This window comes from Narcine bancroftii, chromosome 4 (genome assembly GCF_036971445.1).
Source record: "Narcine bancroftii isolate sNarBan1 chromosome 4, sNarBan1.hap1, whole genome shotgun sequence".
In the NCBI taxonomy this organism is placed as follows: domain Eukaryota; kingdom Metazoa; phylum Chordata; class Chondrichthyes; order Torpediniformes; family Narcinidae; genus Narcine; species Narcine bancroftii.
In genome coordinates, this window is record NC_091472.1 from 80,614,322 (window position 1) to 80,633,525 (window position 19,204).

Below are 19,204 nucleotides of genomic sequence, written 5' to 3' on the forward strand. Positions count from 1 at the left end.
TGAATATATGTGTGTGTGTGTGTGTAAGTGTGAATGTGTGTGAATGTGTGTGAGTGTGTAAGTGTAAGTGTGTGTGTGAGAGAGTGTGTTGGGTGTGTGTGGGAGAGTGTATGTGTGTGAGAATGTGTGTGCGTATATTAGAGAGTGTGTGTGTGAGAGTGTATGTGTGTGTGACTGAGTGTGTGTGAATGTGTGTGTGAGTGTAAGTGTGAATGTGTGTGTGTGCACGCGCTGGTTACAAGACATGTGCACCAGCTCTGATTGCACCTATAGATCACAGATAGGTCCAGAATGAGTTCAATATCAGAAATTTATCAAAGTGGCTAGTGAAAAAGGACTAAAAAGCAAAATAAATCTCTGTGAATAAAATGGAGAAAGGAAGCTCCATAATTTTTTTATTAACTTTCAAATGACTGAAGATCACCCAGAGAGGTAAAAAAGGTTTACACAATGAGCTGCGTTGTTTGTAAAGGTAAAGGTTCCATTATTGTCATGTAATACTACATTTAGAATGTAACATACATGAAATTCTTTAACTTTTGTCTACCATAAGGCAGACAGAGAGTCGCCACTTTGACCAGCACCCCTCACAGAAACCCAGTGATTAGAGTAAATGGAAAAGGTTGGAAAAGCTGCAAAGATGAAATCATTCATTTTTTGCCTTTGCTGTTGAGAGCAAAACAAGAAAAAAATTTGGAAGGATGAATCCCAAACATCTTGTGATAACAGATAGAGAGGTTCTTCAGTCTTGGGGGAACAGATCTTTATATTTATATTGATATTTACACCAAGTTCTTTTCCCATCATCTCTGCATCTCCTGAATTTTAACTTGCCTCAAGTTCAGAATTTTCCTTCTTACCTCTGCAACTCCTACATAGAAAAATACAGCACAGTACAGGCCCTTCAGCCCTTGATGTAGTGCCGACCCATATAATCTTTCCTAAAAAAAAGTACTAAACCCTCCCTACCCCATAACCTTCTATTTTTCTTTCATCCATTTGCCTGTCTAAGAATCTCTTAAATGCCCCCATTGTTTTAGCCTCCACCACTATCCCAGCAAGGCATTCCAGGCACCCACAAACTCTCTGTGTAAAAAAAAACTTACCCCTGATGTCTCCCCTAAATTTCTTCCCTTAACTTTGTGCACATGGTCTCTGGAGCTTGCTGATTCTTGCCTGGGAAACAGGTGCTGGCTGTCTAGCCTATGCCTCTCACAATCTTGTAGACATCTGTCATGTCTCCTCTCACCCTTCTACACTCCAAGGAGAAAAGTCCCGGCTCTGTTAAACTTGCCGTATAAGACTTGTTCTCCAATCCAAGCAACATCCTGTTAAATCTCCTTTGTACCCTCTCCACAGTTTCCACATCCTTCTTATTATGTAGTGACCAGAACTGAAGATAATACTCTAAGTGTAGTCTCACCAGAGATTTAACATGACCTCTCTACTCTCTGAATTCAATCCCCCGATTAATGAAGCCCAGCATCTCATAACTGTTCTATCAACTTGTGTGTTGACCTTGAGGGATGTATGGATTTGAGCCCTAAAGTCCCTCTATTCATCCACACTCTTAAGTAACCAACCATTAACCCTGTACTCAGCCTTCTGGTTTGACCTTCCAAAATGCATCATCTCACACTTATCTGGATTTAAATCAATCTGTCACTTTTCGGCCCAACTCTGTCTATATCCTCTTGTAACCTTCAACAACATTCAGTTCCATTCATAACTCCTCCAACCTCTGTATCATCTGCAAACTTACTGACCCATCCTTCTGCCTCTTCATCCAGGTCATTAATAAATATCACAATGAGCAGGGGTCCCAGAACAGATCCCTGCGGCACTCCACTAGTTACTAATCACCAAGCAGAAAACTTTCCTTCCTCTACTACTCTCTGCTTTCTTCCTAAAAGCCAATTTTTTATTCACACAGCCAAAGTTCTACTGATCTCATGCCTCATGACTTTCTGGATGAGTCTCTCGTTGGATTGGAGAATCAGTTTCTTGATAAAATGCATTTCTAAAATCCATGTACCATCTACTACCTACCCTTATTGATTTCTTTTGTTATTGCCTAAAAAAAAACTCAATTAGACTCATGAGGCATGGACTTCCCTTCACAAAGCCACGCTGACTATCCTTGAATAGACTGTACTTCTCCAAATATTCATAGATCTTATCCTTAAGAATCCTCTCCATTAGTTTACATACCATAATTCCCAAGATTCTCCCTATTACCTTTTTTAAACAAGAGGGCTACATCTGCCATTTTCCAATTCGCCTGGACCTCCCCTGCAGCCAAAGAGGATTCAAAGATCATACCCAAAGCCCCAGCTATCTCTTTTCCCACTTCCCATAACAGCCCAGAGTATATCACGTCTGGCCTCAGGGACTTATCAATCTCGATGTTTTTAAGAAGATCCAACTTCCTTAATCTCCACAATGTCCAGCACATAGGCCTGTTCAATTTTGACCTCACTGTGATCAAGGTCCTTTTCTCTTGCGAATACTGACACAAAGTATTCATTTAGTTGCTCCCCAGCCTCCTCCACCTCCAGGTACAAGTCACCTCCTTTATCCTTTAGTGGCCCCATCTTCATTCTCATCAACCTTCTGTTTTTCACATATGCATAGAATATCTTGGGATTCTCCTTAATTCTACATGCCAAGGCCTTCTCATGTCCCCTTTGAGCTCTCCTAAGCCCTTGGTTAAGCTTCTTCCAGGCTACTTTATACTTCTCATGAGCCCTTCCTGTTTCCTATATCTAATGTATGCTTCCTTCTTCCTACAGATATATAGCACACCAAGACCTTCATACATATCAGATTTTAATTTCTCGACCATTTGCTGCCAAGGAACAAACTTTGGAATTCATCCACAAATCCTTCTATCTTTCCTTATTTAAAACTTGCCTGTTTGATCAAGTTTCTTTTGTCTTTTTCTTATCTCTTTGTGAGGCTTGATGTTAAATTTTGAATGATAAGACTCCTGTAATCTATCTTGGGGTGATTTACTATGTCACAAGTGCTATCTAAATTCAAAAGAAATCGATAAGGGTAGGCAGTAGATGGTACATGGATTTTAGCAAGGCATTTTATCAAGGTCTCCCATGAGAGACTCATCCAGAAAGTCATGTGAAGACCATGGGAAAAGTACTAGTCTAAAGGTATAGTTGAAATGGATTTGAATTTTGTGAGCTCGCCATATCACTCATAAAGGCTTGGATGATTTTTGTGGCTTCTTAGTTATATAAAGAATTGGATAAGGGTGCAGGCACACCAAGAGACTTTAGTTTGAATCAATTCATATCAGAGAGACTTTTTAATAATACACATATTAAATACACATGTAGAGTTTGTTTCAAGCTAAAATGGAATATCTAGAACACCAAGTAGTCTTGAAAATCAACTCCTTAAAATGTGATTTATATGGAAAGTATAAAGCAATAAGTAACAGAAAAACCTTAAAAAAATAATTCCATAGGAAATCTCAGGGAGTAAAAAAAATGGGAACATAATGAATTGCTGTCGAGACTCAAATTTTGCCTAGAGAAATTCTCCTACTCATTTTCCCTTGAACTTTTATTCCAGCACCTGCAATCAGGGGGGCACTGCCATAATTTATTAACCTATCAACCTGCATACTTTTTGGATGTGAGAGGGACTGGAGCATCAGGACAAAGACTGTGAGATCATGTCGAATGCGTAAACACAACGCGGACAGGACTAGAGTTTCAAATGTTCAAAGGAAGGGTCTCGATCTGAATTGTTGACTACCCATATCTCTCCACAGATGCCGACTGACCTTTTGTGTCCCTCCAACTTCTCACCGTTTGCTTAAAAGTCAGGACTGCAATGAAATCCTGTTACTGTTGTGTGATTGCAGTTCCAGCAACCCTGATGATACTCAACACAATCCAATATAAAGCAGCTGATTTGATGGCAGTCAATCTAATACCTTAAGCTTTCATTCCTTCAGCATCAGCTCATTGAAAGGTGTCACACAGCAGCAAGGCTTCAAATACACCTCCTAAAGCATTTACTTTGATCATTTAGAAAGGCATGCAAGTGTCTCAATGAGCAGATTCCCCTTCAAATTATACATCAGCCTGATCGCTACAATCACAGAGTCAAAATCCTGGAACTACTCTGTACCTATTAGTACTTCAATGCAATATCTTCAGTGGTTTTGGGGTGCTGCTCACCATCTTTCTCAAGTTGTTAAACTGAATTATTGAATTCTTTATTCTTATTATTGTCACCTTTACCAAGATACAATGAAACTGTAGAGGACTGGTGCAGGCCACCATAAAAGGGGGACACCACCCCTGTTTGAGAAGGTGAAGCAGAGGAGAGGATCCATGGATGATGACCATGGCAGGGGATCAGCAAAGGGCTCTGAGGCTGGAGAACACACAGGAGGCAGGCTGCTGGTGACTCGAGGTGATGAACCCATACATGGTGCGGTCTGCTGGCGTCTGCCATCAAGAGGCTCGCAGCAGGCTGTGTACTGCTGGAGGCTGGCTTGAGACTGGCTGAAGGGGTGCCAGATATCGGAAGCGAGATGAGAAGCATTTGAACTCCTTTGAGACCCTGATTTGAACCTGGGTCACTGGCGCTGCAATAGTATTGTGCTAACTGCAGTTCAAATTTTAAATAATTTACATTCTTTTCCTGTCTTCACCTTCTTGTTTCCTTCTTTTCGTTTGTATCGTCTGGCCTGTGAGATGTATACCAGACGGCCAGATAAACACAACGTTATTCAGGCTATCCATTAGTGACACATTATACAGGGCCTTAACTGTCCTTGAATTGCCTCATTATTTCACCCTATCAGAGAAATTGCCATCTATCCCTCTCATTGCCCACCCCATCGTCTGCTACCGAAATAATCTTGTTTCTCTCTCGGTTCCGACGAACCGTGTCTGACCTGTTGTGTTTTTCCTGTATTTTCTTTGTTTATTGCAGATTTACAGCATCTGTAAATTTTAAAATATTGTATCATTGAAAAGACTGTTATGATTCCCTTGCACCTTTAATTTGCTTCCGATGTAATTGCTTCACATTCATTGACGCACTTGACCAGATCACTGATTTGAGATCTGTAGTTCCTTAGACAACTATTATAGTCTCATTTAAACATTGAATTTGAAATCAGCTCTTCCTATTCCTGTTATTCAGGTGGAAAATAGATGAAGTTTGGGCTTCCAAAGCACTGTACTGAGCACCTCAGCTCTGCCTGAATTGCTCCCTGATTGGTGAAGGATGGACTTCAGATAGTGAAGAGAAATCCCACCTGGTAGACTCTTGGGGTTGATCCCGAGAACTCTGGTTAGTGAGAAAGGAGGGAATGGGTGTGAAGGGATAGAACACTCGGGAGTTACTGAAACTGAGCAACAGAAAGATAAACCTTCCTGTGTATATCTTAGACTAAAATAGATGATTGGATCCCAGTGACATCGTTGATCTTTCATCTGCAACTTTAATCAAGACTTCGTCAACTTGGGACTGGCATTCAGTTCATCTGTTCAAGCAATCATGTTAGTTAATTAGCTTTAGAAATGAAGCATTCAGGCTCATACAGACCCAATATTAATGAACCATTCAAACTTTCTCCCATCCTTCTTCCTCAAGCTCTTTCAATCTTCTATTCCTTCCCTGACATGTGCTTAAGTTTTCCCTTAAAATGTATTTTTATTCCTTGTAGTCACCACCGTCATTGCTGATGTTCATTGTCCATTTTCAATTACTCTTGAACTGAGAATCAATCATGTTGGTAGAATGTGATTCAGCTGTATGCCATACCAGTTAAGGACAGCAGATTTCCTTTTTTCCAATCTTGCTGTAATCACTCTTTCTGAGAGGATGCTTACCTACAAGATCATTAGTTTTATCTATCTCATTGCACTGAGCCAGTTTCTATGAAGTGCTCCTCAAGAGTGCCTTGACTGATTTAATTCGCCTAATTTATTAGCAGGTTAAAGTCCCATGACAACAGCCATCCCATTCTTAAATCCAGCAGATATTTCTTGATTTTTTTTTCTTATGGCTCTGTAATGTTATTATTTGGTGCCATATAAACCACTTCCACCAGTGATTTTTTCTCCCCGCTTACTATTCCTCATTTCGACCCAGATTAATTTTAAGGATCATCCTGATTTCAACCTTAATTAAGAATGCTACGCCACCTCCCTTGCCTTCCAACCTGTTCTTCTGAATTACCTCATACCCTTGGGTAATTAATTCCCTATCATCTCCACTCTGCAATCACATGCTTGTAATGACCACTAAATCATTCCCCAAGTCCATTGGACCTTGTTTTGAATACTATGGGCATTCAGATAAGAATTTAATAACCTCAATGTCTTTTGCCATTGACTTTTCTGTACTGCAGTTTTATTTTTTCTCTTTCTTAACTTGCTTTGGTGTCTTCATTTCCTCCCTCTATTCCTATTTCTGCGTAAATTCTAATCCTCCTTCCATATAAGTTCAAACACTGCTCAGCAGCAAACAATTCTCCCCTCCCCCCCACCCAGGACATTAATCCCAGACCTGCCCAGGCATATACTGGTCCCACCTCCCCCAGAACTGGTTCTTAAGGCCCCAGGAATCTGAAACCATCCCTCTTGCACCACTGCAAGACATGAATTCATCCTAACTGTTCTGCTATCTCTTCTTTCATTGGCACTTACTTCTTCTGAGGTCTTACTTTTGAATTTATCTAGTTCCCTAGATAAATTTGGCTTATAGGATTTCATCCCACTTTCTTCTATAGGGTTGGTACCTACATGCACCGTGATAACTGGCTGTTTTCACCCTCCCCTTTCAGAATGCCCTGCAGCTACAATATGACATCACTGGCCCTTGCACCAGGAGTCAACACACCATCCCAGGAGTCTGTAGCTGCAGAAGTGCCTGTCTATTCCCTGACTATGGACAACTATAGCTGTTCTGCTCTTTTTCCTGCCCTCCTGTGCAGTAGAGTCACTCACAATGGCAGGATCTCGGCCACTGCTGCGATGAGCCATCTTCTTCAATGGTATTTCTGTTTCTGAGGGAGATAACTGCAGGCAACTTCTGCACTACCTTCCTGTTCATGCTCTGCCTGTTGGTCATATATTCCCAATCTTTCCTTTGGACCTCAAACTGCAGTGTGGCCAACTCACTGACTATGTCGACCAGAACACTCTCAGCATCGTGGATGATCCAAGCGCAGCTCCAGTGCTGTTATGAGGTCCGTCATGTAAGTGTCCATTCTTGCTGGATGCCCTGCTCATTCTCCTCAGCTGAATTGTTAAATTTGGAGTTTAGAATGCATCTCTAAAATGAACACCATTTAAAGAAAAGTACTTGTATTTACCATTGTTCACCTGTGAGTGACTATAGAAGATTTTTCCATTTTATGTTGCCCCCCCACCTCTGCCTTCCATACAAATTACTTTCCCAGTGTGAATTTCTTTTCAGTTTCACTGAATAACAGTGTATTATTGTACAATTGTGATCCATTGAGCCCATCCAATTCATGATATTTGCAGACTCCACTCAAACCATTTCCCACCCTTTTTCATCCCAGTTTCTTTTTTTCCTTCATGTGCTCATTCGGTTTCCTCTTAGGATATTCTCACGGCCTAATCCTTCATGTATGAGACTTGTTGCCTTTTGGCATAGTTACTTTGGCACTCTGCACTCCATCGTACAAATGCGTCCAAGAGAAAGTCACACATGACCTTAGCAGCAAGATGAGTATATTGTGCCAACTATATTTAAGTGCACGAGTAACTGTATAAGCTTGTGTTCATGGCACAGGCACAATATTCAATTTCACAGGGCACTAACAAACTAATAAAGCTTTGATTACATTCATCTAAATACTTTAATTACGTTACATCTCTAAAATGCAATTCAATCTATTTTCCTATGCATGAATACAATGCAAACATTTTAATTGGCGCTTTCGTTTATAAATGCAGAAAAGATCGTCAAGATGACCATTTATACAGATATTTAAGTTAATAAAAAGGTTAAACACATATGAATATTAGGAGCTTGAAGTGTAAAGAACTTGATCTCCAGCAGAACTAAACAACCATGAAAGGAACAAGTGAAGGGTCAGCTCTGGCAAATGAAATTTATTTTTTGGACATTTCATGGCGGGAAGAGCTTCTTCTTGCTAGAATTTACTGAGTTGTGCCAACTCCAAGGCGGAGTGAATGCTTAGACCAATAAACACTGTTTCTAAATACAATCATTAAGCTGAAACCTGAGAGGGGAAGCACTGTGACTCTGTTCGACGAGACAAACACCAAGAACATCTCACTTCATGCTTAATGAGAAATAGTTGAGAGTGTGAAGGTGAAAAGGCAGCAATTGGGATTACAGGCTGACAAGGTGAGACTGGTTCATGCTTACAATGTCTTTTTTCCTCTCTGCGTCGCTGCTGCACAGATTGAATTCTTCCAGTTAAGACACAGAAAACAAAACCTGACACTCAAGTGAAAAGAAAGAGGCTAATGAACATGGGTGTCATTGAATGACTCAGGCTGTAAGATCTAGGGTTGCAGGGATGTATTTTATTCATATCTTTCAAGATGTAGGGTTTGAATAATTGCATTCATTTATGCTCTACTTTCTTCTGTAGATTCAGCTTCAATACCAGTAGGGCATATTACAAACAAAAAAGTCCAGTACTAATGTTTAATCTGAAACATCCCTATCTTTTATTCTCTCTTCAGGCTCTTGATGTAGAACTAAAGCACAAGATGAATGAAACAATTTTAATAATCAGGTTTGTTTTTTTTATCAACAGTTTGAATATGACACAAAATAAATTCTCCTTTAATTATTCACTATTTACCGTAATTCTACTTCCTATTCAATCCTTTCCCATTACATGTATCTCGTTTTATGACTATTTGAGATCATTGAGTTCTGCATGGCTGCTTCCGTCTGTGGTTTGCTGTCATTTTCACTACTTCATTATTGATTTTCCAGGATCTTGCCTCATTTCTCAATTGCACTGATCATTTTTTTTAATCCTCCCTCATTTCAAGTGAGAGCCCCAGGTCAAAATTATACCTCAGGACAATTGTAGAATTACTCGACCAAACTAAATCTTAACCACTGAAGGTATCAAACTGCTTTGATTTGATGTTTCTTTATTTAACTTAAAGGGATAGGTAAGTACCAAAAGACATTACTCCACCCACTCTGCCCTCCCATCCACGATACAACACAAGGGATTAATGCTACAAGAAATTCAATGAATTTAGCAGAGAAGCTAAGGTAATCTCCCTCCTCAGACCATCTTCTGTACCTATCTCTTCACCCCAGCACTTGGCAACTTTGTTGCCCTTCTGAATGGAATGGAATGGAATTGAGCAGAACTGGAAAAGGAAAACAAATAAATTAATGTTGCATCTTTCATGACCTAGAGATGCAAAAAAGTGCTTCCCAGTAAATGAAGTACTTTTGAAATTGCCCATCATCATAACGTTGATAAATAATTGCAAATAATAAGATCACTGGTACAACAATGAACCAATGGCCAGATCATCCACCTTTAATGACGTTTGTTAAATGCCAAAGTTTGAGTCAGACATCATCAAAAATCCCTCTATTCTTTGCCAAATGGGAACCTTTTACATCCACGAGAAAACAGATGTGATTTTGCTTTTAATAACTGCCCAGAAACATCTATAACACTCCCTCGGATTGCACTTTCCTTTCACCCTAACTGAACCCACAACTTTCTGAACTAGAGCTGGGAGCATTCCTACTGAATAAACAGCTTTAGAATGTAAGGAACTTTTGGTGTGGTGAAGGTACAAAAGCAAAACAGATTCTTTCTTTGGGTTTCTTTATCACAGGATGCTAATTCTGTTTGAGAAAAATGATAGACAAAATTGCTCAAGATATCCTGACAGATTAAAGCCAATAATTTATTAAATATTCTGCAATTGGATGCTGATGGTGGGGAACAAAGGACTGAGGAAAATGGTCCAAAGTAATTTTCTGATATGATGCCACTTTTCTTTGCGCTAAGGGTATCTGCTTTCATTTGTTGAACTGAAAAGTGCAGTAATGCGAGGGTCAGGTCAAGGAAAGAAGGAGGAGGAGCAAGTAGCTGGTGTTGTTTTTCTTGTGCGATGTTAGTGTAGAGAATAGCATGGTTAGGGTAAAGCCAGCATGGTCATTGAAGAGGGCAATATGGTGAAGGGCAGTATGGTTAATGCAAATGTGGCACACTTAGTGTTGAGGGTGACACAGTACGTATAAAGGCAGCATGGGTCAGTGTAGAGGGCAACACAGTTAAAACAAGTGCAGCACGGTTAGTGAAGGTGATGGAATGGTTGGTATAGAGGGCAGCACAATTAATATAGTGGGTGGCACGGATAGTGTAAGGATGTATGGTTATTGTAGGGCAGCTCAGTTGTGGAGGGTGGCATAGTTAGTGTGAAGGTGGCATGGTTAATGTAATGGGAGTTACGGTTAGTGCAGGGGGTGGCACGGTTAGCGTCGAGGGTGGCACGGTTAGTGTAGAGGGCACAGTTTGGGTAAGGGTGCATGGTTAGTGTAAGAGTGGCACAGTTAGTGTAGAGGGTAGGACAATTGGTGCAGAAGATGGCACGGTCAGTGTAGAGGGCAGCAAAGTTTGTGTAAGGGTGGCATGGTTAGTGTAGAGAGTAGGATGTTTAGTCTGGAAGTGGCATGGTTAGTGTCGAGGAACCACGGACTTGAGTAAATTCGGGGAGGTGGTCACCTGCAATGATTACACCAGCATCAATGGGTATACAAGCACAGTAACCAGCAACATAAGCAAGTGTATAGAGGATGTCACAGTAACCAAACACGACACAGCCAGGGTGAACCAGAAACCATGGCTAGATGCGGAGGTCCATGCACACTGCTTTCAGGTCAGGTAATAAGATGGAACAAAGAACAGCAAAAGCACAATTTTCCTGGACAATCAGGAAGGCAAAGCAGGGGTACTCACAGGCCATCCACAGACAAGAGGTTCATGTAGCACAGTATTAAAACCAGAATGGACTACAAGTTACTCTTGCGGGTCAGTGATAATAATGCTTCCCTTTCTGACAGACAGAATTCTTTCTATGCACAATTTGATGGGGGAAACAACATGACACCAAATGAAAGCTCTGTTCCATCTGAGGAATAGATCCCCTGCATCGCAGCAGCTGATGTGAGGAGGATCCTATGCAGGGTGAGTCCATACAAAGCAAAAGGACCATAAAGCGCACATAGTCAGATGCTGAGGGACTTTGTGGTCACTTGAGGTCCTGATGGGCATCCTCAATATCTCACTCCAGCAGTCCATTGTTGCTGTAGGATTCTAGGCAGTCACCATCATCGCTCTGCCCAAGAGAACGACAGTAGCTGGACTAAATGATAGCCGTCTAGTGGCACGGACGCCCATGATCATGAAGTGCTTTGAGTGAAGGGTAATGGAGCGCATTAAAGCATGCCTACCAATGACAAAGGACTCATTCCAGTTTGCCTATCAGCCAAACTGATGCACAGATGATGCAATAGCACTAACCTTCCATTCCATCCTGACCCAGCTAGAGAATGATGCCTCGTATACCGGGCTGTTGTACTTCAACTAAGCATTCACCACATACCTCAGAAGCTGTTGGATAAACTGTCCTTGTTGGGTCTCAATATCCCTCCTGGACTTCATGATTGAAAGACCACAGTCTATCTTGGTTGCAACTAAACCTTAAGTCCCATCAGACTGAGACTGATGCTCATATAGACAAATAATAAATATGCAGGTTGATCCATCAGCAGTTCCAATGATCTGCTAGATGATAATAGCTGGACTGATGTGACACTGTAAGACCTCTTTTCATATCGGGAGCCATGGCAGAGGGATTCAGGGTTTGAATAGTACTAAGAAGAGATTGCTCAATAGAATTCAGAGCTTCCATTGCTCATAAGAAAACTGCCGTGGAAGCTCGGAACAGGACTTAGCCATTCTCCTTGACTTTGTGGCAAGGTTGCATTTATCCTGAAGCACCTTGTTGTGCATGGCCATCAGATTTTGATCCAAGCTGCCCTGTCAAAATGGTTGGAAAAAATATTTGAAACCTTTCTGTTCCATGCAATCTTTTCTTTCTGCCTCCCCACCTGAAGCTATGTGATCAGGATAAATGAAATAATGGTTTATTCCACTTTCCTTTATGAAGCATTCAACTGAAACAATATAAAGGATATTATTTAATGCAGTTCCTTCCGCTGTGGTAAAGTTAAATCATTCTTCCTGAGTAGGTAATGCATAGCCCAAAAGGCTCCACTCTATCAGTTGCTGGACAATTCATAGTCTGTAATGAAACCTGTAATTGGTCCTACTTTCAGTGTATTTAGGTACTTACTTAAAACTTGATCCTTTTGAGTCACTTCTAGCTATTTCCACTGCTGTGACATGGAAATCTATTAGTTGGTGAAAGATCATCCACTAGAAACTTTAATTTCTTTTTTTTCCTCTTCACTGTTGTTGCTTGAATGCAACTTGCTCCCAGCCAAGAATCCATGTTTGAGGAGTGAAAGTTATATAAATCCTTTCCATGTGGGATGATCTTCACATATTTGCTAGCACATTGAAGGTCTTGCTCCAGAGATGAAGAGATCCAAGGCAACTGGAGACCTGCGGATATGCACACTCTCTTCATCAATTTGCTCTATCCCAGAGGGAAGGCATCATGCCAACCCTCACTCTAACCAGTGCTAGGACTGCATCCTGATTGCAGATCTTGCTCTCCCACTTCAACCAGTCTCTCTGCCCAAAGCCTGAATTCTAACTCAGAATACCTAGTGCTCCCCGTGAAAAATATTTTGTTCCAATATTCTGAGATTCTTACCAGAAAATGCTCTCGATTTTTATTGTTAATGGCACCTTACCAAACATATGGCCTGTTGAAGATTCTTTGACCAGAAATGTTAACTTTGTTTCCCTTTCCATGGATAGGGTCTGACCTGCTGAGTGTTTCCACCATTCTCTGTTTCTGTTTCAGATATCCCACAAACGCATCTTTTTGATTTTCATGTCCTAAGTTTCCCTTTCCATGGAGGAGTTAGCAGCCGCATCGATATTGATATTGACATCATTATTAATCTTTATTCTCATTTAGATTTTTTAAATCAGCAGAAGGGAAGTTTAAGCTACTTAAAATGCTTGTCCTCCTCAATGTTATGTGAACTTCTGATCAGTAGTGTTTCGCTGTAATGGATTCCATTGCATTACAACCTTGCCTGTCTGCCACTATTTTAGCTTGTTTACTCTGTTTAGCCCGATGTCCCTTTGATTCCTGCAGCTACAACATCTTGCTGCTTGACAATGATTCACTTTTGGAATAGTTGTTGCCTTTGACTTGACTCACTTGTGTGCCATTCATGCTCTTGTGACCAAGACTCAATGTCAGAGACCCCTACCATCAATCTTCCATCACATTTACACATGTCATCTGAAGTTCATTCTCATTTTTTGAGGCACTCATTACAGATGGATCAATTTAGCTTGCCCTTTCAAATACTAAATCTGGTGTATTTTGCACCTTGACTGATGTTCATCACTTATAGGTCCATTTTCAAACGAATCCAAAAACACACCAAGTTGTAATGTTGGATTCAATTTTTCTGTAAAATTGTGTTTCATTAATTGTTTCTCCTGACCTGCAGATTTCACACACACAGTCTTTCATCATCTCTCTATGTTGTGCTCTTAACATTTCTATCATTAGTGGGCATTTTGATCACTTCAAGTCAGTTTGCCAACATTGCCATAGTGCTTGACTTTAATTCTACTGAGAAGATCGTCGTCATGGTCTCTTGAAAGTCTTCAGATTATTTGCCCAAAAAACGAATCTATCCGATTGATGGAAAGATAGACTGGCTCCCTCTTTGTCATAGCATTTCCACCGGAAAATCAAATTTGATTGCAGAAGCAAGTTAAGTATTCTGAAGAAGCCTCTTTGGCTTGTGATATTAGCTCTGCTTCTTCTTCTACAGGGGCTGCTTGACTACTGAATGTTTAGCATCTCCTATTTTTGTTTTAGATCCAATAGAACTGATGTGGGCCAAGGAAAGCATTTTTCAGCTTTCCTTCACACCACCCCAAAATCTACAGGTCCTGCTAGCAATTTTATGCTCACAGTCACAGCTCATGCTTGCAGCTGACCAATGCAGTCATGCTCACACTCTGTGTCCTCAATAACCAGCCAACTTGGATGACTCAGCCCTTCCTTGTATCTCCTCTATTTCCCGCATATCTGTCCTGACTCCCTCCACCCTGAGATGCAACAAGGACAGGATCCTCCTCGCCCTTACTTACCACTCCAACAACATCCACATCCAGCATATTATCATCTGCAATTTTCACCACCTACAACCTCCACCAGACACATCATCCTCTCTCCTCCCCGCTCTGCTTTCCACATGGACTCTGCTCCTTCTGGAACTCCTTTGACCACTCATCCTTTTCCTTGTAATCTGGGGCTGTTTCATTGAGAACCTTCTTTCTGTTCGCTGCAATAACAGGAACCTCCCAGTAGCCAAACCATTTTAATTCCACACACTATTTCCACACTGGCATGCCAATCCATGACCTCATGCACTGCTAAACCAAGGCTACCTCTGAATTAAAGGAACAACACTTAATATCTGTCTGAACACTCTGCAACAGACGGTATTAAACCTCCAGTTTCTGTTAACACTCCCCAGGTCTCTCTCCTTCCCTTCCCTTTGTCACCTTTCTTCCATGTCCCCACCCCCTTCCCTTTCCTTTCTATTCAGAGAGCTTCCCCCTCCCCCATCATGTCTCAGCTATATTTTCTTCTACCCACCCACCCAAATCCACCTATGACCTCTTACTTGTTAGCCTGTACTCTTCCACCTGGCCCTTTGTCCCACAACTTCTCTCTTCTCCTCTCCTCTCCTCCCCCAACCTTTCTATTCAGGCTGCTTTTTGCTCAAAGCTTGATGAAGGTCTCAGACCTAAAATGTTGGTCACCCTTTACTTCCTGTTGATGCCTCATGACCAGCGCATTTGTGTGTTGCCTTGGAATTTATTCTTGTCTGGTGGCTCACCATGTACAGGTCCTGCATCCAAACCACCTTTTCCATTGCAAGGAGCACCACATAGGAGATAGTGACTCCAAATGGAGATGGAGTGACCTGGTGCTTTCTGCTTGATTCTCTAGTTGTCTAACAGCTCTTATCTGACTGGATAGGAATTTTTGACTATCTGAAAATAGATGACAGTAGGGTCATAATGAGAGTGGGAGATGAGAGGTGCATGTATCTTGTAAATCAAAAAATACCATGGGATGATAGGAAACATAGGAAGGGGAAAGGAATATGAGAAAAGGATGCTTAAGGATCAGCCAACTTTATTTGTCTTTGACAAACTCTATACTGCTGTTGACCAACAAAAGGCACGTCTCTTTGTTCCAGGTTGTTCCAACAGACTTGAGAGGATCTCTACTCAGGTTAACTGCAATGATTGTGTATCATATTGTCTGCAATAGAGTATGACGTATTACTGATATTTAGATGGGGGGAGGTAAAGGTGGTGGGTACGAATCTTGAATGATACAGGTTGTTAAACTAATGCATGGAGCTGGATTAGGCTAGAGGTGCAATTATTGGAAAGAGGGATTTGTTGATGAGTTTCTATCTTCACTAATCCTTCCCGCAAGCTGTGAGTTACTGAACCTTCCTGTCATTTCATCCTATTTCCTCATGTTCGGTGCATGACCCTTGGAGATTGTTAATGACTTCATTTCATTGTGGTTTCATAAATTAATAGCTTCTTGTGTTTCCAGGCACAGAGAGTCTCTGTCTTATTCTCCACATCATTGATAAAGGATTTCAGAGATACAAGAGATATTTGGGGAATCCATTGATTCCTGACTTTGCCATGGCTTGCACCAGTTTTGAAGGCAATGAGCTTTAATAGCTCAAGACATGGCTTCAAAAACAGCAGTTAGCATCAACGGGCTAAGCAGTCCCCTCACCCATGGATATACTAATGCAATAAATGGAGTAGTTTGCTGCAATCATCTTAATGAGATGTAAGGGTGGATTTTAGTTTCAGGCCACACTTAGCTAACCTGGCCCAGTTTCCTCATACCTCCATATTCGCAATTGCAGTGTAATTTTCCAAAGTGATCAAATCTTTTTTTTCTCAAGGTGAAAAGCAACCTTCTTCCAAAATGCAAATTGGAAATTATACTCTACTACATGGGCTGCATTTGCATGTACGATATACCCTGTTTCTGAAATTTGTTGTAACTAATTTCAATGGAAAGAAATTTCAGAACTGGATCTCGGTACACATAGTCACTACATCATCTATTTTTTTTCATATAATAAATACAATACTATGGAGAAAATGGATCGAAACTGAAAATACAATATCACATATGTATGTCTATTAATATAAAACTTCAAACAGTATAAACACGATTTCCCCCCCACCATTGTAATGGGTGAAAAATTTTTAAAAAGTATTAAACCCACTTAATAAAAAAAAGCAACTAACAAAAAACAACTGAGTAGCTTATCCTGAGGGTTACATATATTTTGTATTTTTTAGTTCCTAGAGTAAATAAAAAAAGGTAAGACTATATCTCATCTGGAAGAGTGAGTACATCTAATCACATTAGAAACATTTACATCATATGAAAATAAGACATAAAAGGTCACCATGTATCTTCAAATTTCACCAATGAATCAAATACAAGATATCTATTTTTTTTCTATATTCAAACAAGACCTAATATGAGAAAACCATTGAAACACTGTTGGAGGTCTAGAGTCTTTCAATGTGAATAGGATGGCTCTTGTAGTAAACAATGTAAAGAAGGCCACAACCTGTTGATCAGGTTCAGAAAAAATTCCCTATGTCTGGGTCAATAACCCTGAAAAGAGCAGTTACTGGATTGGATCATAGGTCCACAGGGAGTATAGTTGAAAAGATATTAAAGATTTCTTTCCAATTGTTTTCTAAGGATGAACAAGACCAAAACATATGTGTCAATGTAGCAAGTTCAGATTTGCATCTGCCACAAGTCGGGTTAATATTAGAAAAAAATACTAGCCAATTTATCTTTGGATATGTGAATATGATGCACCACTTTGAATTGGATTAATGAATGTTGGGCACATATAGAAGAGATATTTACCAGTTTAAAATCCTGTCCAATAGATCCTCAGATAAGGAGTCACTACATCATCATTTAAAACATACAAAGGGAATGAATTTCTTAATAGTCTCTTCCCTTCCTTCACTTGAAATAAGCATTTCTTGAATACTGCTTTTAGAACTATGATAATATTAATAATGATTAGATTTAAAGTTATTGAATAGATAGAATGTATTTTGAAATGGTTTTGTTCATCATGGTAGAAACATCTTTGAATTTATTCACATTAGCAAAATTAGGACCAGCCATGTGAGCAGATCTGGAAAATATGCATCTATTTATGACTAGTAAACGTGTTTCAATGGTGTTCATTTTAATTGTTTCCGGTCTAAGTTCAACTTGGAGTGGAGAGTTCAACAAAGTACTGCCATATGTTATTACCAGTGAGCTCAATTCTACACACATATAATACAGAAAAAAGGCTGTGAGATTTGCAGAAGAAAATTGAGCTGTCCACATAACCTTAGGCAATGTAATCATTCATAGCAAATGCTGAACCTTCAGGAGAGACTGATATTTAGTCCTTCTGTTAATCTTGCGCATTCAATGCCTCTAAAATATGCAATGAAATTTATAGCTCTTTATCATTAAATTTGAGTTACACTGAGTCAACAACCTTGCATTAGCTTGAATAACCAGGTTGTGGAGTCAGGAAATGGGGCCCAACTATCTTTGCCAGGCAATTCTCTCCCATGCCCTAATTTACAAATATCCTGCATTTATATAATGCCTTCTCTTGACTTTCAAGATGTTCCAATATACTTTTGAAGTGTGGTCAAAGTTGTAACGCATCAAGGATATATTAATTTTGGAGGCAGTGCAGAGAGGATTCTTCAGGTTGATTTCAGAGACATGGAGGTTAGCTTATGAGAAGATAATGTTTAATTAAGTTTCTTTTTTTAGGCATACAGTATGATAACAGGCTATTTTAGCCCATGATTCTGTACCATCCAATTTACACTCCATTAATCCTCACCCCAAGTATGTTTTGAACAGTGGGAGGAAACCGGAATCCCCGGAGAAAACCCATGCAGATACAGGAAGAACGTAATGTAATGGATTTGTGTTAACCTTTAATTTAATATTAAACTATATTTCTTTTATAAAAATATCTTAGTACAGTAAATTATACAGTTAAAATATTGTATCTGTATTCTTAGTAAGTTAGCTGTCACACCCAGGTCACAGCACATTTATGGAGAAGCATTATTTACTGAGAAGAGAGTTCATTCTCAGAGTTGATGTGTCTTGGATGGACAGAACAATTGGATGTCAAGTGGGTCTTAATTATTCAAGAGCTGCTGAGGAAACCATCTTTTTCTAATCAAAGACACTTAAGCCTCTTGAACAGAGATGAGGTCAGAGATTGTTATGGATATGGAATGGTTTTGAAAAATTAGCAGAATTTTGGTAGAAATGAAACTGAGGGTCATTTGGTTTCCAAGAATTGAGGATGACCTCGTCCATGATGTAATTGTCACATGACTTGGAGAAATCTATTACTGAATTCAGACATATTGAGTTCAGCTTTGAAACAGTTCAACTTGGAATTCACAGAAGTCAAAATCCTGTGACACAGAAGTTGAAACCTTGTGAAAGACAGGGTTGAGTTACAGTAACCAGAATTGGTGCTTTTATTTTGTGTGTTACTCAAAGAAGAAGGGGAACACAGAATCCATGGCTTTTGAATTAATGAAGACCACTGCTCCCTCCTTGGAAAAGAGGACAGAATTTTACTCTCTATTTTTATGTTTGGCCACTTCATTTAACCCTTGTCTGGTTTGAGACTTCGTCACGGAAGAAGATAAACACAGTTATTTAACCCTTATCTGGATTTGTGAATTCATTGTAGAAGAAAATAGCCACATCTGCTGTCTTTGAGAAGAGGGCAAGTTATTTGTGTGGAAAACATAATTAAGAGCAAAAGAGGCCTGAAGATATAATATTTAAAAGTATTTTATAATCATTTCTAAACTGAGATT